This window comes from Pelmatolapia mariae, linkage group LG23 (genome assembly GCF_036321145.2).
Source record: "Pelmatolapia mariae isolate MD_Pm_ZW linkage group LG23, Pm_UMD_F_2, whole genome shotgun sequence".
In the NCBI taxonomy this organism is placed as follows: Eukaryota; Metazoa; Chordata; class Actinopteri; order Cichliformes; family Cichlidae; genus Pelmatolapia; species Pelmatolapia mariae.
In genome coordinates, this window is record NC_086246.1 from 20189249 (window position 1) to 20212640 (window position 23392).

A 23392-nucleotide genomic window follows, 5' to 3' on the forward strand; every position below is an offset into this window, starting at 1 on the left:
ACCAATCAATAGCCTTCACTCTAAATTGTTTTTGGGTTACAGTATCTACATGAACCCCGTTGTCGAGGAAGCCTCTCACTTACGGCCATACCACGCCTGAGCTCATCTGACCTCTGAAGCTAAGCAGGGGCTGTCCTGGATAGTAGCATCACCTTCACCTTGCTCCATGTTAGAAACTCCATGATATCGTGTTCCCTGCTCAGGGTATCACATTGATGCGCATTTACGCAGTATTCTTCGGGACCGCAGCCAGCAGCCAATAAGAATTAAAACTCGTTGCTCATGGGTGTCAGGTGGACACTGTGCCTGCTGCACACTACAAGGTTAACAAGTTCCTCACTACTGAGCCCAGACGGACTAGCCATAGACATTTTCTGCATTTACGGAATAAATAAGTTTGTGCATTTCCTAAATATTTCGTTCTTGTTGTTTTTTTGTTTTACACAAAAGCGAAAGGCAATCAGGAGCGTTGTCACGAAGCCTTTCCTGAAGCTGCCTCCACTGAGTGAGCAGCAGCGCCCTCTGCCGTTTGTGTGTTGAAGTGCAAAAGCTTACAGCACCTGGTATTCCCAGGCGGTCTCCCATCCAAGTACTGACCAGGCCCGACCCTGCTTAGCTTCCGAGATCAGACGAGATCGGGCGTGTTCAGGGTGGTATGGCCGTAAGCGAGTGAAGCCCGCTATAAAAGACCTTTTATAGGCTGCAAATGTCACAGCGTTTAAACTATAGTATTGTGCTAAACTTCATGTGTTACAGCGAGAACATGCAAACCTTTGTTGTTAACTGCAGCTTCAACATTGAGCTGCAAAAATGCTTTTCCCGCAGTAACATCACGATAATAACACATGTTAGGTTCTCACAGCACAGTGTTAAAGTGACAGCGAGCACACAGTGTGTTAGGACCATTTGGAAGTCCAACATTTTTGCGGTTTGGAGAATTCAGCTTGTATACAGAACATGAAAACGTAAGCATGACTGTGTCATCACAGCATGTATAAAAAGGCTGTTTCTGAAGCGTTCCCTCGCTTACGGCCATACCGCCCTGAACACGCCCGATCTCGTCTGATCTCGGCAGCCAAGCAGGGCCGGGCCTGGTCAGTACTTGGATGGGTGACCGCCTGGGAATACCGGGTGCTGTAAGCTTTTGCACTTCAACACGCAAATGACAGTTTAAATATTGAAACGAATCTGAGGCACTCTTTTAGCTCATTTTCTAATAGGATGGTTAGTGAGTCTTGCGCAAAGAGCTCTCCCACTGATGTAGTAATGTCAAAATCTTCAAGCGTTATATCAATATCACTGTACATGCACAGAGCACCTGTAGATGTTTTTGTGCACACACTCACAAATGTTTATGACGTGAAGTTTGCAGCATTGAGTATGCATTACAGCTGTGCTGTCATGTGCAGGTATTAAAAAAAATAGAAACCAATCAATATCCTTCACTCTAAATTGTTTTTTAAATCACAACAAAATGGGTTACAGTATCGACATGAACCCCGTTGTCGAGGACCGCAGCCAGCAGCCAATAAGAATTAAAACTCGTTGCTCATGGGTGTCAGGTGGACACTGTGCCTGCTGCACACTACAAGGTTAACAAGTTCCTCACTACTGAGCCCAGACGGACTAGCCATAGACATTTTCTGCATTTACGGAATAAATAAGTTTGTGCATTTCCTAAATATTTCGTTCTTGTTGTTTTTTTGTTTTACACAAAAGCGAAAGGCAATCAGGAGCGTTGTCACGAAGCCTTTCCTGAAGCTGCCTCCACTGAGTGAGCAGCAGCGCCCTCTGCCGTTTGTGTGTTGAAGTGCAAAAGCTTACAGCACCTGGTATTCCCAGGCGGTCTCCCATCCAAGTACTGACCAGGCCCGACCCTGCTTAGCTTCCGAGATCAGACGAGATCGGGCGTGTTCAGGGTGGTATGGCCGTAAGCCAGTGAAGCCCGCTATAAAAGACCTTTTATAGGCTGCAAATGTCACAGCGTTTAAACTATAGTATTGTGCTAAACTTCATGTGTTACAGCGAGAACATGCAAACCTTTGTTGTTAACTGCAGCTTCAACATTGAGCTGCAAAAATGCTTTTCCCGCAGTAACATCACGATAATAACACATGTTAGGTTCTCACAGCACAGTGTTAAAGTGACAGCGAGCACACAGTGTGTTAGGACCATTTGGAAGTCCAACATTTTTGCGGTTTGGAGAATTCAGCTTGTATACAGAACATGAAAACGTAAGCATGACTGTGTCATCACAGCATGTATAAAAAGGCTGTTTCTGAAGCGTTTCCTCGCTTACGGCCATACCGCCCTGAACACGCCCGATCTCGTCTGATCTCGGCAGCCAAGCAGGGCCGGGCCTGGTCAGTACTTGGATGGGTGACCGCCTGGGAATACCGGGTGCTGTAAGCTTTTGCACTTCAACACGCAAATGACAGTTTAAATATTGAAACGAATCTGAGGCACTCTTTTAGCTCATTTTCTAATAGGATGGTTAGTGAGTCTTGCGCAAAGAGCTCTCCCACTGATGTAGTAATGTCAAAATCTTCAAGCGTTATATCAATATCACTGTACATGCACAGAGCACCTGTAGATGTTTTTGTGCACACACTCACAAATGTTTATGACGTGAAGTTTGCAGCATTGAGTATGCATTACAGCTGTGCTGTCATGTGCAGGTATTAAAAAAAATAGAAACCAATCAATATCCTTCACTCTAAATTGTTTTTTAAATCACAACAAAATGGGTTACAGTATCTACATGAACCCCGTTGTCGAGGAAGCCTCTCACTTACGGCCATACCACGCCTGAACTCATCTGACCTCTGAAGCTAAGCAGGGGCTGTCCTGGATAGTAGCATCACCTTCACCTTGCTCCATGTTAGAAACTCCATGATATCGTGTTCCCTCCTCAGGGTATCACATTGATGCGCATTTACGCAGTATTCTTCGGGACCGCAGCCAGCAGCCAATAAGAATTAAAACTCGTTGCTCATGGGTGTCAGGTGGACACTGTGCCTGCTGCACACTACAAGGTTAACAAGTTCCTCACTACTGAGCCCAGACGGACTAGCCATAGACATTTTCTGCATTTACGGAATAAATAAGTTTGTGCATTTCCTAAATATTTCGTTCTTGTTGTTTTTTTGTTTTACACAAAAGCGAAAGGCAATCAGGAGCGTTGTCACGAAGCCTTTCCTGAAGCTGCCTCCACTGAGTGAGCAGCAGCGCCCTCTGCCGTTTGTGTGTTGAAGTGCAAAAGCTTACAGCACCTGGTATTCCCAGGCGGTCTCCCATCCAAGTACTGACCAGGCCCGACCCTGCTTAGCTTCCGAGATCAGACGAGATCGGGCGTGTTCAGGGTGGTATGGCCGTAAGCCAGTGAAGCCCGCTATAAAAGACCTTTTATAGGCTGCAAATGTCACAGCGTTTAAACTATAGTATTGTGCTAAACTTCATGTGTTACAGCGAGAACATGCAAACCTTTGTTGTTAACTGCAGCTTCAACATTGAGCTGCAAAAATGCTTTTCCCGCAGTAACATCACGATAATAACACATGTTAGGTTCTCACAGCACAGTGTTAAAGTGACAGCGAGCACACAGTGTGTTAGGACCATTTGGAAGTCCAACATTTTTGCGGTTTGGAGAATTCAGCTTGTATACAGAACATGAAAACGTAAGCATGACTGTGTCATCACAGCATGTATAAAAAGGCTGTTTCTGAAACGTTCCCTCGCTTACGGCCATACCGCCCTGAACACGCCCGATCTCGTCTGATCTCGGCAGCCAAGCAGGGCCGGGCCTGGTCAGTACTTGGATGGGTGTCCGCCTGGGAATACCGGGTGCTGTAAGCTTTTGCACTTCAACACGCAAATGACAGTTTAAATATTGAAACGAATCTGAGGCACTCTTTTAGCTCATTTTCTAATAGGATGGTTAGTGAGTCTTGCGCAAAGAGCTCTCCCACTGATGTAGTAATGTCAAAATCTTCAAGCGTTATATCAATATCACTGTACATGCACAGAGCACCTGTAGATGTTTTTGTGCACACACTCACAAATGTTTATGACGTGAAGTTTGCAGCATTGAGTATGCATTACAGCTGTGCTGTCATGTGCAGGTATTAAAAAAAATAGAAACCAATCAATAGCCTTCACTCTAAATTGTTTTTGGGTTACAGTATCTACATGAACCCCGTTGTCGAGGAAGCCTCTCACTTACGGCCATACCACGCCTGAGCTCATCTGACCTCTGAAGCTAAGCAGGGGCTGTCCTGGATAGTAGCATCACCTTCACCTTGCTCCATGTTAGAAACTCCATGATATCGTGTTCCCTGCTCAGGGTATCACATTGATGCGCATTTACGCAGTATTCTTCGGGACCGCAGCCAGCAGCCAATAAGAATTAAAACTCGTTGCTCATGGGTGTCAGGTGGACACTGTGCCTGCTGCACACTACAAGGTTAACAAGTTCCTCACTACTGAGCCCAGACGGACTAGCCATAGACATTTTCTGCATTTACGGAATAAATAAGTTTGTGCATTTCCTAAATATTTCGTTCTTGTTGTTTTTTTGTTTTACACAAAAGCGAAAGGCAATCAGGAGCGTTGTCACGAAGCCTTTCCTGAAGCTGCCTCCACTGAGTGAGCAGCAGCGCCCTCTGCCGTTTGTGTGTTGAAGTGCAAAAGCTTACAGCACCTGGTATTCCCAGGCGGTCTCCCATCCAAGTACTGACCAGGCCCGACCCTGCTTAGCTTCCGAGATCAGACGAGATCGGGCGTGTTCAGGGTGGTATGGCCGTAAGCCAGTGAAGCCCGCTATAAAAGACCTTTTATAGGCTGCAAATGTCACAGCGTTTAAACTATAGTATTGTGCTAAACTTCATGTGTTACAGCGAGAACATGCAAACCTTTGTTGTTAACTGCAGCTTCAACATTGAGCTGCAAAAATGCTTTTCCCGCAGTAACATCACGATAATAACACATGTTAGGTTCTCACAGCACAGTGTTAAAGTGACAGCGAGCACACAGTGTGTTAGGACCATTTGGAAGTCCAACATTTTTGCGGTTTGGAGAATTCAGCTTGTATACAGAACATGAAAACGTAAGCATGACTGTGTCATCACAGCATGTATAAAAAGGCTGTTTCTGAAGCGTTCCCTCGCTTACGGCCATACCGCCCTGAACACGCCCGATCTCGTCTGATCTCGGCAGCCAAGCAGGGCCGGGCCTGGTCAGTACTTGGATGGGTGACCGCCTGGGAATACCGGGTGCTGTAAGCTTTTGCACTTCAACACGCAAATGACAGTTTAAATATTGAAACGAATCTGAGGCACTCTTTTAGCTCATTTTCTAATAGGATGGTTAGTGAGTCTTGCGCAAAGAGCTCTCCCACTGATGTAGTAATGTCAAAATCTTCAAGCGTTATATCAATATCACTGTACATGCACAGAGCACCTGTAGATGTTTTTGTGCACACACTCACAAATGTTTATGACGTGAAGTTTGCAGCATTGAGTATGCATTACAGCTGTGCTGTCATGTGCAGGTATTAAAAAAAATAGAAACCAATCAATATCCTTCACTCTAAATTGTTTTTTAAATCACAACAAAATGGGTTACAGTATCGACATGAACCCCGTTGTCGAGGACCGCAGCCAGCAGCCAATAAGAATTAAAACTCGTTGCTCATGGGTGTCAGGTGGACACTGTGCCTGCTGCACACTACAAGGTTAACAAGTTCCTCACTACTGAGCCCAGACGGACTAGCCATAGACATTTTCTGCATTTACGGAATAAATAAGTTTGTGCATTTCCTAAATATTTCGTTCTTGTTGTTTTTTTGTTTTACACAAAAGCGAAAGGCAATCAGGAGCGTTGTCACGAAGCCTTTCCTGAAGCTGCCTCCACTGAGTGAGCAGCAGCGCCCTCTGCCGTTTGTGTGTTGAAGTGCAAAAGCTTACAGCACCTGGTATTCCCAGGCGGTCTCCCATCCAAGTACTGACCAGGCCCGACCCTGCTTAGCTTCCGAGATCAGACGAGATCGGGCGTGTTCAGGGTGGTATGGCCGTAAGCCAGTGAAGCCCGCTATAAAAGACCTTTTATAGGCTGCAAATGTCACAGCGTTTAAACTATAGTATTGTGCTAAACTTCATGTGTTACAGCGAGAACATGCAAACCTTTGTTGTTAACTGCAGCTTCAACATTGAGCTGCAAAAATGCTTTTCCCGCAGTAACATCACGATAATAACACATGTTAGGTTCTCACAGCACAGTGTTAAAGTGACAGCGAGCACACAGTGTGTTAGGACCATTTGGAAGTCCAACATTTTTGCGGTTTGGAGAATTCAGCTTGTATACAGAACATGAAAACGTAAGCATGACTGTGTCATCACAGCATGTATAAAAAGGCTGTTTCTGAAGCGTTCCCTCGCTTACGGCCATACCGCCCTGAACACGCCCGATCTCGTCTGATCTCGGCAGCCAAGCAGGGCCGGGCCTGGTCAGTACTTGGATGGGTGACCGCCTGGGAATACCGGGTGCTGTAAGCTTTTGCACTTCAACACGCAAATGACAGTTTAAATATTGAAACGAATCTGAGGCACTCTTTTAGCTCATTTTCTAATAGGATGGTTAGTGAGTCTTGCGCAAAGAGCTCTCCCACTGATGTAGTAATGTCAAAATCTTCAAGCGTTATATCAATATCACTGTACATGCACAGAGCACCTGTAGATGTTTTTGTGCACACACTCACAAATGTTTATGACGTGAAGTTTGCAGCATTGAGTATGCATTACAGCTGTGCTGTCATGTGCAGGTATTAAAAAAAATAGAAACCAATCAATATCCTTCACTCTAAATTGTTTTTTAAATCACAACAAAATGGGTTACAGTATCGACATGAACCCCGTTGTCGAGGACCGCAGCCAGCAGCCAATAAGAATTAAAACTCGTTGCTCATGGGTGTCAGGTGGACACTGTGCCTGCTGCACACTACAAGGTTAACAAGTTCCTCACTACTGAGCCCAGACGGACTAGCCATAGACATTTTCTGCATTTACGGAATAAATAAGTTTGTGCATTTCCTAAATATTTCGTTCTTGTTGTTTTTTTGTTTTACACAAAAGCGAAAGGCAATCAGGAGCGTTGTCACGAAGCCTTTCCTGAAGCTGCCTCCACTGAGTGAGCAGCAGCGCCCTCTGCCGTTTGTGTGTTGAAGTGCAAAAGCTTACAGCACCTGGTATTCCCAGGCGGTCTCCCATCCAAGTACTGACCAGGCCCGACCCTGCTTAGCTTCCGAGATCAGACGAGATCGGGCGTGTTCAGGGTGGTATGGCCGTAAGCCAGTGAAGCCCGCTATAAAAGACCTTTTATAGGCTGCAAATGTCACAGCGTTTAAACTATAGTATTGTGCTAAACTTCATGTGTTACAGCGAGAACATGCAAACCTTTGTTGTTAACTGCAGCTTCAACATTGAGCTGCAAAAATGCTTTTCCCGCAGTAACATCACGATAATAACACATGTTAGGTTCTCACAGCACAGTGTTAAAGTGACAGCGAGCACACAGTGTGTTAGGACCATTTGGAAGTCCAACATTTTTGCGGTTTGGAGAATTCAGCTTGTATACAGAACATGAAAACGTAAGCATGACTGTGTCATCACAGCATGTATAAAAAGGCTGTTTCTGAAGCGTTCCCTCGCTTACGGCCATACCGCCCTGAACACGCCCGATCTCGTCTGATCTCGGCAGCCAAGCAGCCAAGCAGGCCTGGTCAGTACTTGGATGGGTGACCGCCTGGGAATACCGGGTGCTGTAAGCTTTTGCACTTCAACACGCAAATGACAGTTTAAATATTGAAACGAATCTGAGGCACTCTTTTAGCTCATTTTCTAATAGGATGGTTAGTGAGTCTTGCGCAAAGAGCTCTCCCACTGATGTAGTAATGTCAAAATCTTCAAGCGTTATATCAATATCACTGTACATGCACAGAGCACCTGTAGATGTTTTTGTGCACACACTCACAAATGTTTATGACGTGAAGTTTGCAGCATTGAGTATGCATTACAGCTGTGCTGTCATGTGCAGGTATTAAAAAAAATAGAAACCAATCAATATCCTTCACTCTAAATTGTTTTTTAAATCACAACAAAATGGGTTACAGTATCTACATGAACCCCGTTGTCGAGGAAGCCTCTCACTTACGGCCATACCACGCCTGAACTCATCTGACCTCTGAAGCTAAGCAGGGGCTGTCCTGGATAGTAGCATCACCTTCACCTTGCTCCATGTTAGAAACTCCATGATATCGTGTTCCCTCCTCAGGGTATCACATTGATGCGCATTTACGCAGTATTCTTCGGGACCGCAGCCAGCAGCCAATAAGAATTAAAACTCGTTGCTCATGGGTGTCAGGTGGACACTGTGCCTGCTGCACACTACAAGGTTAACAAGTTCCTCACTACTGAGCCCAGACGGACTAGCCATAGACATTTTCTGCATTTACGGAATAAATAAGTTTGTGCATTTCCTAAATATTTCGTTCTTGTTGTTTTTTTGTTTTACACAAAAGCGAAAGGCAATCAGGAGCGTTGTCACGAAGCCTTTCCTGAAGCTGCCTCCACTGAGTGAGCAGCAGCGCCCTCTGCCGTTTGTGTGTTGAAGTGCAAAAGCTTACAGCACCTGGTATTCCCAGGCGGTCTCCCATCCAAGTACTGACCAGGCCCGACCCTGCTTAGCTTCCGAGATCAGACGAGATCGGGCGTGTTCAGGGTGGTATGGCCGTAAGCGAGTGAAGCCCGCTATAAAAGACCTTTTATAGGCTGCAAATGTCACAGCGTTTAAACTATAGTATTGTGCTAAACTTCATGTGTTACAGCGAGAACATGCAAACCTTTGTTGTTAACTGCAGCTTCAACATTGAGCTGCAAAAATGCTTTTCCCGCAGTAACATCACGATAATAACACATGTTAGGTTCTCACAGCACAGTGTTAAAGTGACAGCGAGCACACAGTGTGTTAGGACCATTTGGAAGTCCAACATTTTTGCGGTTTGGAGAATTCAGCTTGTATACAGAACATGAAAACGTAAGCATGACTGTGTCATCACAGCATGTATAAAAAGGCTGTTTCTGAAGCGTTCCCTCGCTTACGGCCATACCGCCCTGAACACGCCCGATCTCGTCTGATCTCGGCAGCCAAGCAGGGCCGGGCCTGGTCAGTACTTGGATGGGTGTCCGCCTGGGAATACCGGGTGCTGTAAGCTTTTGCACTTCAACACGCAAATGACAGTTTAAATATTGAAACGAATCTGAGGCACTCTTTTAGCTCATTTTCTAATAGGATGGTTAGTGAGTCTTGCGCAAAGAGCTCTCCCACTGATGTAGTAATGTCAAAATCTTCAAGCGTTATATCAATATCACTGTACATGCACAGAGCACCTGTAGATGTTTTTGTGCACACACTCACAAATGTTTATGACGTGAAGTTTGCAGCATTGAGTATGCATTACAGCTGTGCTGTCATGTGCAGGTATTAAAAAAAATAGAAACCAATCAATAGCCTTCACTCTAAATTGTTTTTGGGTTACAGTATCTACATGAACCCCGTTGTCGAGGAAGCCTCTCACTTACGGCCATACCACGCCTGAGCTCATCTGACCTCTGAAGCTAAGCAGGGGCTGTCCTGGATAGTAGCATCACCTTCACCTTGCTCCATGTTAGAAACTCCATGATATCGTGTTCCCTGCTCAGGGTATCACATTGATGCGCATTTACGCAGTATTCTTCGGGACCGCAGCCAGCAGCCAATAAGAATTAAAACTCGTTGCTCATGGGTGTCAGGTGGACACTGTGCCTGCTGCACACTACAAGGTTAACAAGTTCCTCACTACTGAGCCCAGACGGACTAGCCATAGACATTTTCTGCATTTACGGAATAAATAAGTTTGTGCATTTCCTAAATATTTCGTTCTTGTTGTTTTTTTGTTTTACACAAAAGCGAAAGGCAATCAGGAGCGTTGTCACGAAGCCTTTCCTGAAGCTGCCTCCACTGAGTGAGCAGCAGCGCCCTCTGCCGTTTGTGTGTTGAAGTGCAAAAGCTTACAGCACCTGGTATTCCCAGGCGGTCTCCCATCCAAGTACTGACCAGGCCCGACCCTGCTTAGCTTCCGAGATCAGACGAGATCGGGCGTGTTCAGGGTGGTATGGCCGTAAGCGAGTGAAGCCCGCTATAAAAGACCTTTTATAGGCTGCAAATGTCACAGCGTTTAAACTATAGTATTGTGCTAAACTTCATGTGTTACAGCGAGAACATGCAAACCTTTGTTGTTAACTGCAGCTTCAACATTGAGCTGCAAAAATGCTTTTCCCGCAGTAACATCACGATAATAACACATGTTAGGTTCTCACAGCACAGTGTTAAAGTGACAGCGAGCACACAGTGTGTTAGGACCATTTGGAAGTCCAACATTTTTGCGGTTTGGAGAATTCAGCTTGTATACAGAACATGAAAACGTAAGCATGACTGTGTCATCACAGCATGTATAAAAAGGCTGTTTCTGAAGCGTTCCCTCGCTTACGGCCATACCGCCCTGAACACGCCCGATCTCGTCTGATCTCGGCAGCCAAGCAGGGCCGGGCCTGGTCAGTACTTGGATGGGTGACCGCCTGGGAATACCGGGTGCTGTAAGCTTTTGCACTTCAACACGCAAATGACAGTTTAAATATTGAAACGAATCTGAGGCACTCTTTTAGCTCATTTTCTAATAGGATGGTTAGTGAGTCTTGCGCAAAGAGCTCTCCCACTGATGTAGTAATGTCAAAATCTTCAAGCGTTATATCAATATCACTGTACATGCACAGAGCACCTGTAGATGTTTTTGTGCACACACTCACAAATGTTTATGACGTGAAGTTTGCAGCATTGAGTATGCATTACAGCTGTGCTGTCATGTGCAGGTATTAAAAAAAATAGAAACCAATCAATATCCTTCACTCTAAATTGTTTTTTAAATCACAACAAAATGGGTTACAGTATCGACATGAACCCCGTTGTCGAGGACCGCAGCCAGCAGCCAATAAGAATTAAAACTCGTTGCTCATGGGTGTCAGGTGGACACTGTGCCTGCTGCACACTACAAGGTTAACAAGTTCCTCACTACTGAGCCCAGACGGACTAGCCATAGACATTTTCTGCATTTACGGAATAAATAAGTTTGTGCATTTCCTAAATATTTCGTTCTTGTTGTTTTTTTGTTTTACACAAAAGCGAAAGGCAATCAGGAGCGTTGTCACGAAGCCTTTCCTGAAGCTGCCTCCACTGAGTGAGCAGCAGCGCCCTCTGCCGTTTGTGTGTTGAAGTGCAAAAGCTTACAGCACCTGGTATTCCCAGGCGGTCTCCCATCCAAGTACTGACCAGGCCCGACCCTGCTTAGCTTCCGAGATCAGACGAGATCGGGCGTGTTCAGGGTGGTATGGCCGTAAGCCAGTGAAGCCCGCTATAAAAGACCTTTTATAGGCTGCAAATGTCACAGCGTTTAAACTATAGTATTGTGCTAAACTTCATGTGTTACAGCGAGAACATGCAAACCTTTGTTGTTAACTGCAGCTTCAACATTGAGCTGCAAAAATGCTTTTCCCGCAGTAACATCACGATAATAACACATGTTAGGTTCTCACAGCACAGTGTTAAAGTGACAGCGAGCACACAGTGTGTTAGGACCATTTGGAAGTCCAACATTTTTGCGGTTTGGAGAATTCAGCTTGTATACAGAACATGAAAACGTAAGCATGACTGTGTCATCACAGCATGTATAAAAAGGCTGTTTCTGAAGCGTTCCCTCGCTTACGGCCATACCGCCCTGAACACGCCCGATCTCGTCTGATCTCGGCAGCCAAGCAGCCAAGCAGGCCTGGTCAGTACTTGGATGGGTGACCGCCTGGGAATACCGGGTGCTGTAAGCTTTTGCACTTCAACACGCAAATGACAGTTTAAATATTGAAACGAATCTGAGGCACTCTTTTAGCTCATTTTCTAATAGGATGGTTAGTGAGTCTTGCGCAAAGAGCTCTCCCACTGATGTAGTAATGTCAAAATCTTCAAGCGTTATATCAATATCACTGTACATGCACAGAGCACCTGTAGATGTTTTTGTGCACACACTCACAAATGTTTATGACGTGAAGTTTGCAGCATTGAGTATGCATTACAGCTGTGCTGTCATGTGCAGGTATTAAAAAAAATAGAAACCAATCAATATCCTTCACTCTAAATTGTTTTTTAAATCACAACAAAATGGGTTACAGTATCTACATGAACCCCGTTGTCGAGGAAGCCTCTCACTTACGGCCATACCACGCCTGAACTCATCTGACCTCTGAAGCTAAGCAGGGGCTGTCCTGGATAGTAGCATCACCTTCACCTTGCTCCATGTTAGAAACTCCATGATATCGTGTTCCCTCCTCAGGGTATCACATTGATGCGCATTTACGCAGTATTCTTCGGGACCGCAGCCAGCAGCCAATAAGAATTAAAACTCGTTGCTCATGGGTGTCAGGTGGACACTGTGCCTGCTGCACACTACAAGGTTAACAAGTTCCTCACTACTGAGCCCAGACGGACTAGCCATAGACATTTTCTGCATTTACGGAATAAATAAGTTTGTGCATTTCCTAAATATTTCGTTCTTGTTGTTTTTTTGTTTTACACAAAAGCGAAAGGCAATCAGGAGCGTTGTCACGAAGCCTTTCCTGAAGCTGCCTCCACTGAGTGAGCAGCAGCGCCCTCTGCCGTTTGTGTGTTGAAGTGCAAAAGCTTACAGCACCTGGTATTCCCAGGCGGTCTCCCATCCAAGTACTGACCAGGCCCGACCCTGCTTAGCTTCCGAGATCAGACGAGATCGGGCGTGTTCAGGGTGGTATGGCCGTAAGCGAGTGAAGCCCGCTATAAAAGACCTTTTATAGGCTGCAAATGTCACAGCGTTTAAACTATAGTATTGTGCTAAACTTCATGTGTTACAGCGAGAACATGCAAACCTTTGTTGTTAACTGCAGCTTCAACATTGAGCTGCAAAAATGCTTTTCCCGCAGTAACATCACGATAATAACACATGTTAGGTTCTCACAGCACAGTGTTAAAGTGACAGCGAGCACACAGTGTGTTAGGACCATTTGGAAGTCCAACATTTTTGCGGTTTGGAGAATTCAGCTTGTATACAGAACATGAAAACGTAAGCATGACTGTGTCATCACAGCATGTATAAAAAGGCTGTTTCTGAAGCGTTCCCTCGCTTACGGCCATACCGCCCTGAACACGCCCGATCTCGTCTGATCTCGGCAGCCAAGCAGGGCCGGGCCTGGTCAGTACTTGGATGGGTGTCCGCCTGGGAATACCGGGTGCTGTAAGCTTTTGCACTTCAACACGCAAATGACAGTTTAAATATTGAAACGAATCTGAGGCACTCTTTTAGCTCATTTTCTAATAGGATGGTTAGTGAGTCTTGCGCAAAGAGCTCTCCCACTGATGTAGTAATGTCAAAATCTTCAAGCGTTATATCAATATCACTGTACATGCACAGAGCACCTGTAGATGTTTTTGTGCACACACTCACAAATGTTTATGACGTGAAGTTTGCAGCATTGAGTATGCATTACAGCTGTGCTGTCATGTGCAGGTATTAAAAAAAATAGAAACCAATCAATAGCCTTCACTCTAAATTGTTTTTGGGTTACAGTATCTACATGAACCCCGTTGTCGAGGAAGCCTCTCACTTACGGCCATACCACGCCTGAGCTCATCTGACCTCTGAAGCTAAGCAGGGGCTGTCCTGGATAGTAGCATCACCTTCACCTTGCTCCATGTTAGAAACTCCATGATATCGTGTTCCCTGCTCAGGGTATCACATTGATGCGCATTTACGCAGTATTCTTCGGGACCGCAGCCAGCAGCCAATAAGAATTAAAACTCGTTGCTCATGGGTGTCAGGTGGACACTGTGCCTGCTGCACACTACAAGGTTAACAAGTTCCTCACTACTGAGCCCAGACGGACTAGCCATAGACATTTTCTGCATTTACGGAATAAATAAGTTTGTGCATTTCCTAAATATTTCGTTCTTGTTGTTTTTTTGTTTTACACAAAAGCGAAAGGCAATCAGGAGCGTTGTCACGAAGCCTTTCCTGAAGCTGCCTCCACTGAGTGAGCAGCAGCGCCCTCTGCCGTTTGTGTGTTGAAGTGCAAAAGCTTACAGCACCTGGTATTCCCAGGCGGTCTCCCATCCAAGTACTGACCAGGCCCGACCCTGCTTAGCTTCCGAGATCAGACGAGATCGGGCGTGTTCAGGGTGGTATGGCCGTAAGCGAGTGAAGCCCGCTATAAAAGACCTTTTATAGGCTGCAAATGTCACAGCGTTTAAACTATAGTATTGTGCTAAACTTCATGTGTTACAGCGAGAACATGCAAACCTTTGTTGTTAACTGCAGCTTCAACATTGAGCTGCAAAAATGCTTTTCCCGCAGTAACATCACGATAATAACACATGTTAGGTTCTCACAGCACAGTGTTAAAGTGACAGCGAGCACACAGTGTGTTAGGACCATTTGGAAGTCCAACATTTTTGCGGTTTGGAGAATTCAGCTTGTATACAGAACATGAAAACGTAAGCATGACTGTGTCATCACAGCATGTATAAAAAGGCTGTTTCTGAAGCGTTCCCTCGCTTACGGCCATACCGCCCTGAACACGCCCGATCTCGTCTGATCTCGGCAGCCAAGCAGGGCCGGGCCTGGTCAGTACTTGGATGGGTGACCGCCTGGGAATACCGGGTGCTGTAAGCTTTTGCACTTCAACACGCAAATGACAGTTTAAATATTGAAACGAATCTGAGGCACTCTTTTAGCTCATTTTCTAATAGGATGGTTAGTGAGTCTTGCGCAAAGAGCTCTCCCACTGATGTAGTAATGTCAAAATCTTCAAGCGTTATATCAATATCACTGTACATGCACAGAGCACCTGTAGATGTTTTTGTGCACACACTCACAAATGTTTATGACGTGAAGTTTGCAGCATTGAGTATGCATTACAGCTGTGCTGTCATGTGCAGGTATTAAAAAAAATAGAAACCAATCAATATCCTTCACTCTAAATTGTTTTTTAAATCACAACAAAATGGGTTACAGTATCGACATGAACCCCGTTGTCGAGGACCGCAGCCAGCAGCCAATAAGAATTAAAACTCGTTGCTCATGGGTGTCAGGTGGACACTGTGCCTGCTGCACACTACAAGGTTAACAAGTTCCTCACTACTGAGCCCAGACGGACTAGCCATAGACATTTTCTGCATTTACGGAATAAATAAGTTTGTGCATTTCCTAAATATTTCGTTCTTGTTGTTTTTTTGTTTTACACAAAAGCGAAAGGCAATCAGGAGCGTTGTCACGAAGCCTTTCCTGAAGCTGCCTCCACTGAGTGAGCAGCAGCGCCCTCTGCCGTTTGTGTGTTGAAGTGCAAAAGCTTACAGCACCTGGTATTCCCAGGCGGTCTCCCATCCAAGTACTGACCAGGCCCGACCCTGCTTAGCTTCCGAGATCAGACGAGATCGGGCGTGTTCAGGGTGGTATGGCCGTAAGCCAGTGAAGCCTGCTATAAAAGACCTTTTATAGGCTGCAAATGTCACAGCGTTTAAACTATAGTATTGTGCTAAACTTCATGTGTTACAGCGAGAACATGCAAACCTTTGTTGTTAACTGCAGCTTCAACATTGAGCTGCAAAAATGCTTTTCCCGCAGTAACATCACGATAATAACACATGTTAGGTTCTCACAGCACAGTGTTAAAGTGACAGCGAGCACACAGTGTGTTAGGACCATTTGGAAGTCCAACATTTTTGCGGTTTGGAGAATTCAGCTTGTATACAGAACATGAAAACGTAAGCATGACTGTGTCATCACAGCATGTATAAAAAGGCTGTTTCTGAAGCGTTCCCTCGCTTACGGCCATACCGCCCTGAACACGCCCGATCTCGTCTGATCTCGGCAGCCAAGCAGCCAAGCAGGCCTGGTCAGTACTTGGATGGGTGACCGCCTGGGAATACCGGGTGCTGTAAGCTTTTGCACTTCAACACGCAAATGACAGTTTAAATATTGAAACGAATCTGAGGCACTCTTTTAGCTCATTTTCTAATAGGATGGTTAGTGAGTCTTGCGCAAAGAGCTCTCCCACTGATGTAGTAATGTCAAAATCTTCAAGCGTTATATCAATATCACTGTACATGCACAGAGCACCTGTAGATGTTTTTGTGCACACACTCACAAATGTTTATGACGTGAAGTTTGCAGCATTGAGTATGCATTACAGCTGTGCTGTCATGTGCAGGTATTAAAAAAAATAGAAACCAATCAATATCCTTCACTCTAAATTGTTTTTTAAATCACAACAAAATGGGTTACAGTATCTACATGAACCCCGTTGTCGAGGAAGCCTCTCACTTACGGCCATACCACGCCTGAACTCATCTGACCTCTGAAGCTAAGCAGGGGCTGTCCTGGATAGTAGCATCACCTTCACCTTGCTCCATGTTAGAAACTCCATGATATCGTGTTCCCTCCTCAGGGTATCACATTGATGCGCATTTACGCAGTATTCTTCGGGACCGCAGCCAGCAGCCAATAAGAATTAAAACTCGTTGCTCATGGGTGTCAGGTGGACACTGTGCCTGCTGCACACTACAAGGTTAACAAGTTCCTCACTACTGAGCCCAGACGGACTAGCCATAGACATTTTCTGCATTTACGGAATAAATAAGTTTGTGCATTTCCTAAATATTTCGTTCTTGTTGTTTTTTTGTTTTACACAAAAGCGAAAGGCAATCAGGAGCGTTGTCACGAAGCCTTTCCTGAAGCTGCCTCCACTGAGTGAGCAGCAGCGCCCTCTGCCGTTTGTGTGTTGAAGTGCAAAAGCTTACAGCACCTGGTATTCCCAGGCGGTCTCCCATCCAAGTACTGACCAGGCCCGACCCTGCTTAGCTTCCGAGATCAGACGAGATCGGGCGTGTTCAGGGTGGTATGGCCGTAAGCCAGTGAAGCCCGCTATAAAAGACCTTTTATAGGCTGCAAATGTCACAGCGTTTAAACTATAGTATTGTGCTAAACTTCATGTGTTACAGCGAGAACATGCAAACCTTTGTTGTTAACTGCAGCTTCAACATTGAGCTGCAAAAATGCTTTTCCCGCAGTAACATCACGATAATAACACATGTTAGGTTCTCACAGCACAGTGTTAAAGTGACAGCGAGCACACAGTGTGTTAGGACCATTTGGAAGTCCAACATTTTTGCGGTTTGGAGAATTCAGCTTGTATACAGAACATGAAAACGTAAGCATGACTGTGTCATCACAGCATGTATAAAAAGGCTGTTTCTGAAGCGTTTCCTCGCTTACGGCCATACCGCCCTGAACACGCCCGATCTCGTCTGATCTCGGCAGCCAAGCAGGGCCGGGCCTGGTCAGTACTTGGATGGGTGACCGCCTGGGAATACCGGGTGCTGTAAGCTTTTGCACTTCAACACGCAAATGACAGTTTAAATATTGAAACGAATCTGAGGCACTCTTTTAGCTCATTTTCTAATAGGATGGTTAGTGAGTCTTGCGCAAAGAGCTCTCCCACTGATGTAGTAATGTCAAAATCTTCAAGCGTTATATCAATATCACTGTACATGCACAGAGCACCTGTAGATGTTTTTGTGCACACACTCACAAATGTTTATGACGTGAAGTTTGCAGCATTGAGTATGCATTACAGCTGTGCTGTCATGTGCAGGTATTAAAAAAAATAGAAACCAATCAATATCCTTCACTCTAAATTGTTTTTTAAATCACAACAAAATGGGTTACAGTATCTACATGAACCCCGTTGTCGAGGAAGCCTCTCACTTACGGCCATACCACGCCTGAACTCATCTGACCTCTGAAGCTAAGCAGGGGCTGTCCTGGATAGTAGCATCACCTTCACCTTGCTCCATGTTAGAAACTCCATGATATCGTGTTCCCTCCTCAGGGTATCACATTGATGCGCATTTACGCAGTATTCTTCGGGACCGCAGCCAGCAGCCAATAAGAATTAAAACTCGTTGCTCATGGGTGTCAGGTGGACACTGTGCCTGCTGCACACTACAAGGTTAACAAGTTCCTCACTACTGAGCCCAGACGGACTAGCCATAGACATTTTCTGCATTTACGGAATAAATAAGTTTGTGCATTTCCTAAATATTTCGTTCTTGTTGTTTTTTTGTTTTACACAAAAGCGAAAGGCAATCAGGAGCGTTGTCACGAAGCCTTTCCTGAAGCTGCCTCCACTGAGTGAGCAGCAGCGCCCTCTGCCGTTTGTGTGTTGAAGTGCAAAAGCTTACAGCACCTGGTATTCCCAGGCGGTCTCCCATCCAAGTACTGACCAGGCCCGACCCTGCTTAGCTTCCGAGATCAGACGAGATCGGGCGTGTTCAGGGTGGTATGGCTGTAAGCGAGTGAAGCCCGCTATAAAAGACCTTTTATAGGCTGCAAATGTCACAGCGTTTAAACTATAGTATTGTGCTAAACTTCATGTGTTACAGCGAGAACATGCAAACCTTTGTTGTTAACTGCAGCTTCAACATTGAGCTGCAAAAATGCTTTTCCCGCAGTAACATCACGATAATAACACATGTTAGGTTCTCACAGCACAGTGTTAAAGTGACAGCGAGCACACAGTGTGTTAGGACCATTTGGAAGTCCAACATTTTTGCGGTTTGGAGAATTCAGCTTGTATACAGAACATGAAAACGTAAGCATGACTGTGTCATCACAGCATGTATAAAAAGGCTGTTTCTGAAGCGTTTCCTCGCTTACGGCCATACCGCCCTGAACACGCCCGATCTCGTCTGATCTCGGCAGCCAAGCAGGGCCGGGCCTGGTCAGTACTTGGATGGGTGACCGCCTGGGAATACCGGGTGCTGTAAGCTTTTGCACTTCAACACGCAAATGACAGTTTAAATATTGAAACGAATCTGAGGCACTCTTTTAGCTCATTTTCTAATAGGATGGTTAGTGAGTCTTGCGCAAAGAGCTCTCCCACTGATGTAGTAATGTCAAAATCTTCAAGCGTTATATCAATATCACTGTACATGCACAGAGCACCTGTAGATGTTTTTGTGCACACACTCACAAATGTTTATGACGTGAAGTTTGCAGCATTGAGTATGCATTACAGCTGTGCTGTCATGTGCAGGTATTAAAAAAAATAGAAACCAATCAATATCCTTCACTCTAAATTGTTTTTTAAATCACAACAAAATGGGTTACAGTATCTACATGAACCCCGTTGTCGAGGAAGCCTCTCACTTACGGCCATACCACGCCTGAACTCATCTGACCTCTGAAGCTAAGCAGGGGCTGTCCTGGATAGTAGCATCACCTTCACCTTGCTCCATGTTAGAAACTCCATGATATCGTGTTCCCTCCTCAGGGTATCACATTGATGCGCATTTACGCAGTATTCTTCGGGACCGCAGCCAGCAGCCAATAAGAATTAAAACTCGTTGCTCATGGGTGTCAGGTGGACACTGTGCCTGCTGCACACTACAAGGTTAACAAGTTCCTCACTACTGAGCCCAGACGGACTAGCCATAGACATTTTCTGCATTTACGGAATAAATAAGTTTGTGCATTTCCTAAATATTTCGTTCTTGTTGTTTTTTTGTTTTACACAAAAGCGAAAGGCAATCAGGAGCGTTGTCACGAAGCCTTTCCTGAAGCTGCCTCCACTGAGTGAGCAGCAGCGCCCTCTGCCGTTTGTGTGTTGAAGTGCAAAAGCTTACAGCACCTGGTATTCCCAGGCGGTCTCCCATCCAAGTACTGACCAGGCCCGACCCTGCTTAGCTTCCGAGATCAGACGAGATCGGGCGTGTTCAGGGTGGTATGGCCGTAAGCCAGTGAAGCCCGCTATAAAAGACCTTTTATAGGCTGCAAATGTCACAGCGTTTAAACTATAGTATTGTGCTAAACTTCATGTGTTACAGCGAGAACATGCAAACCTTTGTTGTTAACTGCAGCTTCAACATTGAGCTGCAAAAATGCTTTTCCCGCAGTAACATCACGATAATAACACATGTTAGGTTCTCACAGCACAGTGTTAAAGTGACAGCGAGCACACAGTGTGTTAGGACCATTTGGAAGTCCAACATTTTTGCGGTTTGGAGAATTCAGCTTGTATACAGAACATGAAAACGTAAGCATGACTGTGTCATCACAGCATGTATAAAAAGGCTGTTTCTGAAGCGTTTCCTCGCTTACGGCCATACCGCCCTGAACACGCCCGATCTCGTCTGATCTCGGCAGCCAAGCAGGGCCGGGCCTGGTCAGTACTTGGATGGGTGACCGCCTGGGAATACCGGGTGCTGTAAGCTTTTGCACTTCAACACGCAAATGACAGTTTAAATATTGAAACGAATCTGAGGCACTCTTTTAGCTCATTTTCTAATAGGATGGTTAGTGAGTCTTGCGCAAAGAGCTCTCCCACTGATGTAGTAATGTCAAAATCTTCAAGCGTTATATCAATATCACTGTACATGCACAGAGCACCTGTAGATGTTTTTGTGCACACACTCACAAATGTTTATGACGTGAAGTTTGCAGCATTGAGTATGCATTACAGCTGTGCTGTCATGTGCAGGTATTAAAAAAAATAGAAACCAATCAATATCCTTCACTCTAAATTGTTTTTTAAATCACAACAAAATGGGTTACAGTATCTACATGAACCCCGTTGTCGAGGAAGCCTCTCACTTACGGCCATACCACGCCTGAACTCATCTGACCTCTGAAGCTAAGCAGGGGCTGTCCTGGATAGTAGCATCACCTTCACCTTGCTCCATGTTAGAAACTCCATGATATCGTGTTCCCTCCTCAGGGTATCACATTGATGCGCATTTACGCAGTATTCTTCGGGACCGCAGCCAGCAGCCAATAAGAATTAAAACTCGTTGCTCATGGGTGTCAGGTGGACACTGTGCCTGCTGCACACTACAAGGTTAACAAGTTCCTCACTACTGAGCCCAGACGGACTAGCCATAGACATTTTCTGCATTTACGGAATAAATAAGTTTGTGCATTTCCTAAATATTTCGTTCTTGTTGTTTTTTTGTTTTACACAAAAGCGAAAGGCAATCAGGAGCGTTGTCACGAAGCCTTTCCTGAAGCTGCCTCCACTGAGTGAGCAGCAGCGCCCTCTGCCGTTTGTGTGTTGAAGTGCAAAAGCTTACAGCACCTGGTATTCCCAGGCGGTCTCCCATCCAAGTACTGACCAGGCCCGACCCTGCTTAGCTTCCGAGATCAGACGAGATCGGGCGTGTTCAGGGTGGTATGGCCGTAAGCGAGTGAAGCCCGCTATAAAAGACCTTTTATAGGCTGCAAATGTCACAGCGTTTAAACTATAGTATTGTGCTAAACTTCATGTGTTACAGCGAGAACATGCAAACCTTTGTTGTTAACTGCAGCTTCAACATTGAGCTGCAAAAATGCTTTTCCCGCAGTAACATCACGATAATAACACATGTTAGGTTCTCACAGCACAGTGTTAAAGTGACAGCGAGCACACAGTGTGTTAGGACCATTTGGAAGTCCAACATTTTTGCGGTTTGGAGAATTCAGCTTGTATACAGAACATGAAAACGTAAGCATGACTGTGTCATCACAGCATGTATAAAAAGGCTGTTTCTGAAACGTTCCCTCGCTTACGGCCATACCGCCCTGAACACGCCCGATCTCGTCTGATCTCGGCAGCCAAGCAGGGCCGGGCCTGGTCAGTACTTGGATGGGTGTCCGCCTGGGAATACCGGGTGCTGTAAGCTTTTGCACTTCAACACGCAAATGACAGTTTAAATATTGAAACGAATCTGAGGCACTCTTTTAGCTCATTTTCTAATAGGATGGTTAGTGAGTCTTGCGCAAAGAGCTCTCCCACTGATGTAGTAATGTCAAAATCTTCAAGCGTTATATCAATATCACTGTACATGCACAGAGCACCTGTAGATGTTTTTGTGCACACACTCACAAATGTTTATGACGTGAAGTTTGCAGCATTGAGTATGCATTACAGCTGTGCTGTCATGTGCAGGTATTAAAAAAAATAGAAACCAATCAATAGCCTTCACTCTAAATTGTTTTTGGGTTACAGTATCTACATGAACCCCGTTGTCGAGGAAGCCTCTCACTTACGGCCATACCACGCCTGAGCTCATCTGACCTCTGAAGCTAAGCAGGGGCTGTCCTGGATAGTAGCATCACCTTCACCTTGCTCCATGTTAGAAACTCCATGATATCGTGTTCCCTGCTCAGGGTATCACATTGATGCGCATTTACGCAGTATTCTTCGGGACCGCAGCCAGCAGCCAATAAGAATTAAAACTCGTTGCTCATGGGTGTCAGGTGGACACTGTGCCTGCTGCACACTACAAGGTTAACAAGTTCCTCACTACTGAGCCCAGACGGACTAGCCATAGACATTTTCTGCATTTACGGAATAAATAAGTTTGTGCATTTCCTAAATATTTCGTTCTTGTTGTTTTTTTGTTTTACACAAAAGCGAAAGGCAATCAGGAGCGTTGTCACGAAGCCTTTCCTGAAGCTGCCTCCACTGAGTGAGCAGCAGCGCCCTCTGCCGTTTGTGTGTTGAAGTGCAAAAGCTTACAGCACCTGGTATTCCCAGGCGGTCTCCCATCCAAGTACTGACCAGGCCCGACCCTGCTTAGCTTCCGAGATCAGACGAGATCGGGCGTGTTCAGGGTGGTATGGCCGTAAGCCAGTGAAGCCCGCTATAAAAGACCTTTTATAGGCTGCAAATGTCACAGCGTTTAAACTATAGTATTGTGCTAAACTTCATGTGTTACAGCGAGAACATGCAAACCTTTGTTGTTAACTGCAGCTTCAACATTGAGCTGCAAAAATGCTTTTCCCGCAGTAACATCACGATAATAACACATGTTAGGTTCTCACAGCACAGTGTTAAAGTGACAGCGAGCACACAGTGTGTTAGGACCATTTGGAAGTCCAACATTTTTGCGGTTTGGAGAATTCAGCTTGTATACAGAACATGAAAACGTAAGCATGACTGTGTCATCACAGCATGTATAAAAAGGCTGTTTCTGAAGCGTTCCCTCGCTTACGGCCATACCGCCCTGAACACGCCCGATCTCGTCTGATCTCGGCAGCCAAGCAGGGCCGGGCCTGGTCAGTACTTGGATGGGTGACCGCCTGGGAATACCGGGTGCTGTAAGCTTTTGCACTTCAACACGCAAATGACAGTTTAAATATTGAAACGAATCTGAGGCACTCTTTTAGCTCATTTTCTAATAGGATGGTTAGTGA

The 23392-nt window shown here is 45.4% G+C and overlaps 31 non-coding genes and 3 pseudogenes across 31 annotated transcripts; 17 read left to right on the forward strand and 17 right to left on the reverse strand.

Moving 5' to 3' along the window:
- Positions 1-548: 548 nt before the first annotated feature.
- Positions 549-667, reverse strand: LOC134622023 (5S ribosomal RNA). Its single transcript, XR_010092732.1, has one exon. It is a non-coding gene; the product is annotated as a 5S ribosomal RNA (ribosomal RNA).
- A 357-nt stretch (positions 668-1024) lies between these two features.
- LOC134622200 (5S ribosomal RNA) lies at positions 1025-1143 on the forward strand. The gene has a single exon (XR_010092900.1). It is a non-coding gene; the product is annotated as a 5S ribosomal RNA (ribosomal RNA).
- A 674-nt stretch (positions 1144-1817) lies between these two features.
- Positions 1818-1936, reverse strand: LOC134622035 (5S ribosomal RNA). Its single transcript, XR_010092743.1, has one exon. It is a non-coding gene; the product is annotated as a 5S ribosomal RNA (ribosomal RNA).
- A 357-nt stretch (positions 1937-2293) lies between these two features.
- LOC134622201 (5S ribosomal RNA) lies at positions 2294-2412 on the forward strand. Its single transcript, XR_010092901.1, has one exon. It is a non-coding gene; the product is annotated as a 5S ribosomal RNA (ribosomal RNA).
- Positions 2413-3260: 848 nt separating this feature from the next.
- On the reverse strand, positions 3261-3379 carry LOC134622046 (5S ribosomal RNA). Its single transcript, XR_010092754.1, has one exon. It is a non-coding gene; the product is annotated as a 5S ribosomal RNA (ribosomal RNA).
- Positions 3380-3736: 357 nt separating this feature from the next.
- LOC134621622 (5S ribosomal RNA) lies at positions 3737-3855 on the forward strand. The gene has a single exon (XR_010092372.1). It is a non-coding gene; the product is annotated as a 5S ribosomal RNA (ribosomal RNA).
- Positions 3856-4687: 832 nt separating this feature from the next.
- Positions 4688-4806, reverse strand: LOC134622057 (5S ribosomal RNA). The gene has a single exon (XR_010092765.1). It is a non-coding gene; the product is annotated as a 5S ribosomal RNA (ribosomal RNA).
- Positions 4807-5163: 357 nt separating this feature from the next.
- LOC134622202 (5S ribosomal RNA) lies at positions 5164-5282 on the forward strand. The gene has a single exon (XR_010092902.1). It is a non-coding gene; the product is annotated as a 5S ribosomal RNA (ribosomal RNA).
- Positions 5283-5956: 674 nt separating this feature from the next.
- LOC134622069 (5S ribosomal RNA) lies at positions 5957-6075 on the reverse strand. The gene has a single exon (XR_010092776.1). It is a non-coding gene; the product is annotated as a 5S ribosomal RNA (ribosomal RNA).
- A 357-nt stretch (positions 6076-6432) lies between these two features.
- Positions 6433-6551, forward strand: LOC134622204 (5S ribosomal RNA). Its single transcript, XR_010092903.1, has one exon. It is a non-coding gene; the product is annotated as a 5S ribosomal RNA (ribosomal RNA).
- A 674-nt stretch (positions 6552-7225) lies between these two features.
- On the reverse strand, positions 7226-7344 carry LOC134622081 (5S ribosomal RNA). Its single transcript, XR_010092787.1, has one exon. It is a non-coding gene; the product is annotated as a 5S ribosomal RNA (ribosomal RNA).
- Positions 7345-7701: 357 nt separating this feature from the next.
- On the forward strand, positions 7702-7822 carry LOC134621793 (5S ribosomal RNA; annotated as a pseudogene).
- An 848-nt stretch (positions 7823-8670) lies between these two features.
- LOC134622093 (5S ribosomal RNA) lies at positions 8671-8789 on the reverse strand. Its single transcript, XR_010092798.1, has one exon. It is a non-coding gene; the product is annotated as a 5S ribosomal RNA (ribosomal RNA).
- Positions 8790-9146: 357 nt separating this feature from the next.
- LOC134621625 (5S ribosomal RNA) lies at positions 9147-9265 on the forward strand. The gene has a single exon (XR_010092374.1). It is a non-coding gene; the product is annotated as a 5S ribosomal RNA (ribosomal RNA).
- An 832-nt stretch (positions 9266-10097) lies between these two features.
- LOC134622105 (5S ribosomal RNA) lies at positions 10098-10216 on the reverse strand. The gene has a single exon (XR_010092809.1). It is a non-coding gene; the product is annotated as a 5S ribosomal RNA (ribosomal RNA).
- Positions 10217-10573: 357 nt separating this feature from the next.
- Positions 10574-10692, forward strand: LOC134622205 (5S ribosomal RNA). The gene has a single exon (XR_010092904.1). It is a non-coding gene; the product is annotated as a 5S ribosomal RNA (ribosomal RNA).
- A 674-nt stretch (positions 10693-11366) lies between these two features.
- LOC134622117 (5S ribosomal RNA) lies at positions 11367-11485 on the reverse strand. Its single transcript, XR_010092820.1, has one exon. It is a non-coding gene; the product is annotated as a 5S ribosomal RNA (ribosomal RNA).
- Positions 11486-11842: 357 nt separating this feature from the next.
- Positions 11843-11963, forward strand: LOC134621795 (5S ribosomal RNA; annotated as a pseudogene).
- Positions 11964-12811: 848 nt separating this feature from the next.
- LOC134622128 (5S ribosomal RNA) lies at positions 12812-12930 on the reverse strand. Its single transcript, XR_010092831.1, has one exon. It is a non-coding gene; the product is annotated as a 5S ribosomal RNA (ribosomal RNA).
- Positions 12931-13287: 357 nt separating this feature from the next.
- LOC134621626 (5S ribosomal RNA) lies at positions 13288-13406 on the forward strand. Its single transcript, XR_010092375.1, has one exon. It is a non-coding gene; the product is annotated as a 5S ribosomal RNA (ribosomal RNA).
- An 832-nt stretch (positions 13407-14238) lies between these two features.
- LOC134622140 (5S ribosomal RNA) lies at positions 14239-14357 on the reverse strand. The gene has a single exon (XR_010092843.1). It is a non-coding gene; the product is annotated as a 5S ribosomal RNA (ribosomal RNA).
- A 357-nt stretch (positions 14358-14714) lies between these two features.
- Positions 14715-14833, forward strand: LOC134622206 (5S ribosomal RNA). The gene has a single exon (XR_010092905.1). It is a non-coding gene; the product is annotated as a 5S ribosomal RNA (ribosomal RNA).
- Positions 14834-15507: 674 nt separating this feature from the next.
- Positions 15508-15626, reverse strand: LOC134622151 (5S ribosomal RNA). Its single transcript, XR_010092854.1, has one exon. It is a non-coding gene; the product is annotated as a 5S ribosomal RNA (ribosomal RNA).
- A 357-nt stretch (positions 15627-15983) lies between these two features.
- Positions 15984-16104, forward strand: LOC134621796 (5S ribosomal RNA; annotated as a pseudogene).
- Positions 16105-16952: 848 nt separating this feature from the next.
- Positions 16953-17071, reverse strand: LOC134622163 (5S ribosomal RNA). The gene has a single exon (XR_010092865.1). It is a non-coding gene; the product is annotated as a 5S ribosomal RNA (ribosomal RNA).
- Positions 17072-17428: 357 nt separating this feature from the next.
- Positions 17429-17547, forward strand: LOC134622207 (5S ribosomal RNA). The gene has a single exon (XR_010092906.1). It is a non-coding gene; the product is annotated as a 5S ribosomal RNA (ribosomal RNA).
- An 848-nt stretch (positions 17548-18395) lies between these two features.
- Positions 18396-18514, reverse strand: LOC134622099 (5S ribosomal RNA). The gene has a single exon (XR_010092803.1). It is a non-coding gene; the product is annotated as a 5S ribosomal RNA (ribosomal RNA).
- A 357-nt stretch (positions 18515-18871) lies between these two features.
- On the forward strand, positions 18872-18990 carry LOC134622208 (5S ribosomal RNA). Its single transcript, XR_010092907.1, has one exon. It is a non-coding gene; the product is annotated as a 5S ribosomal RNA (ribosomal RNA).
- An 848-nt stretch (positions 18991-19838) lies between these two features.
- Positions 19839-19957, reverse strand: LOC134622175 (5S ribosomal RNA). The gene has a single exon (XR_010092876.1). It is a non-coding gene; the product is annotated as a 5S ribosomal RNA (ribosomal RNA).
- Positions 19958-20314: 357 nt separating this feature from the next.
- LOC134622209 (5S ribosomal RNA) lies at positions 20315-20433 on the forward strand. The gene has a single exon (XR_010092908.1). It is a non-coding gene; the product is annotated as a 5S ribosomal RNA (ribosomal RNA).
- Positions 20434-21281: 848 nt separating this feature from the next.
- Positions 21282-21400, reverse strand: LOC134622186 (5S ribosomal RNA). The gene has a single exon (XR_010092887.1). It is a non-coding gene; the product is annotated as a 5S ribosomal RNA (ribosomal RNA).
- A 357-nt stretch (positions 21401-21757) lies between these two features.
- On the forward strand, positions 21758-21876 carry LOC134621627 (5S ribosomal RNA). The gene has a single exon (XR_010092376.1). It is a non-coding gene; the product is annotated as a 5S ribosomal RNA (ribosomal RNA).
- Positions 21877-22708: 832 nt separating this feature from the next.
- LOC134622198 (5S ribosomal RNA) lies at positions 22709-22827 on the reverse strand. The gene has a single exon (XR_010092898.1). It is a non-coding gene; the product is annotated as a 5S ribosomal RNA (ribosomal RNA).
- A 357-nt stretch (positions 22828-23184) lies between these two features.
- On the forward strand, positions 23185-23303 carry LOC134622211 (5S ribosomal RNA). The gene has a single exon (XR_010092910.1). It is a non-coding gene; the product is annotated as a 5S ribosomal RNA (ribosomal RNA).
- Positions 23304-23392: the final 89 nt, after the last annotated feature.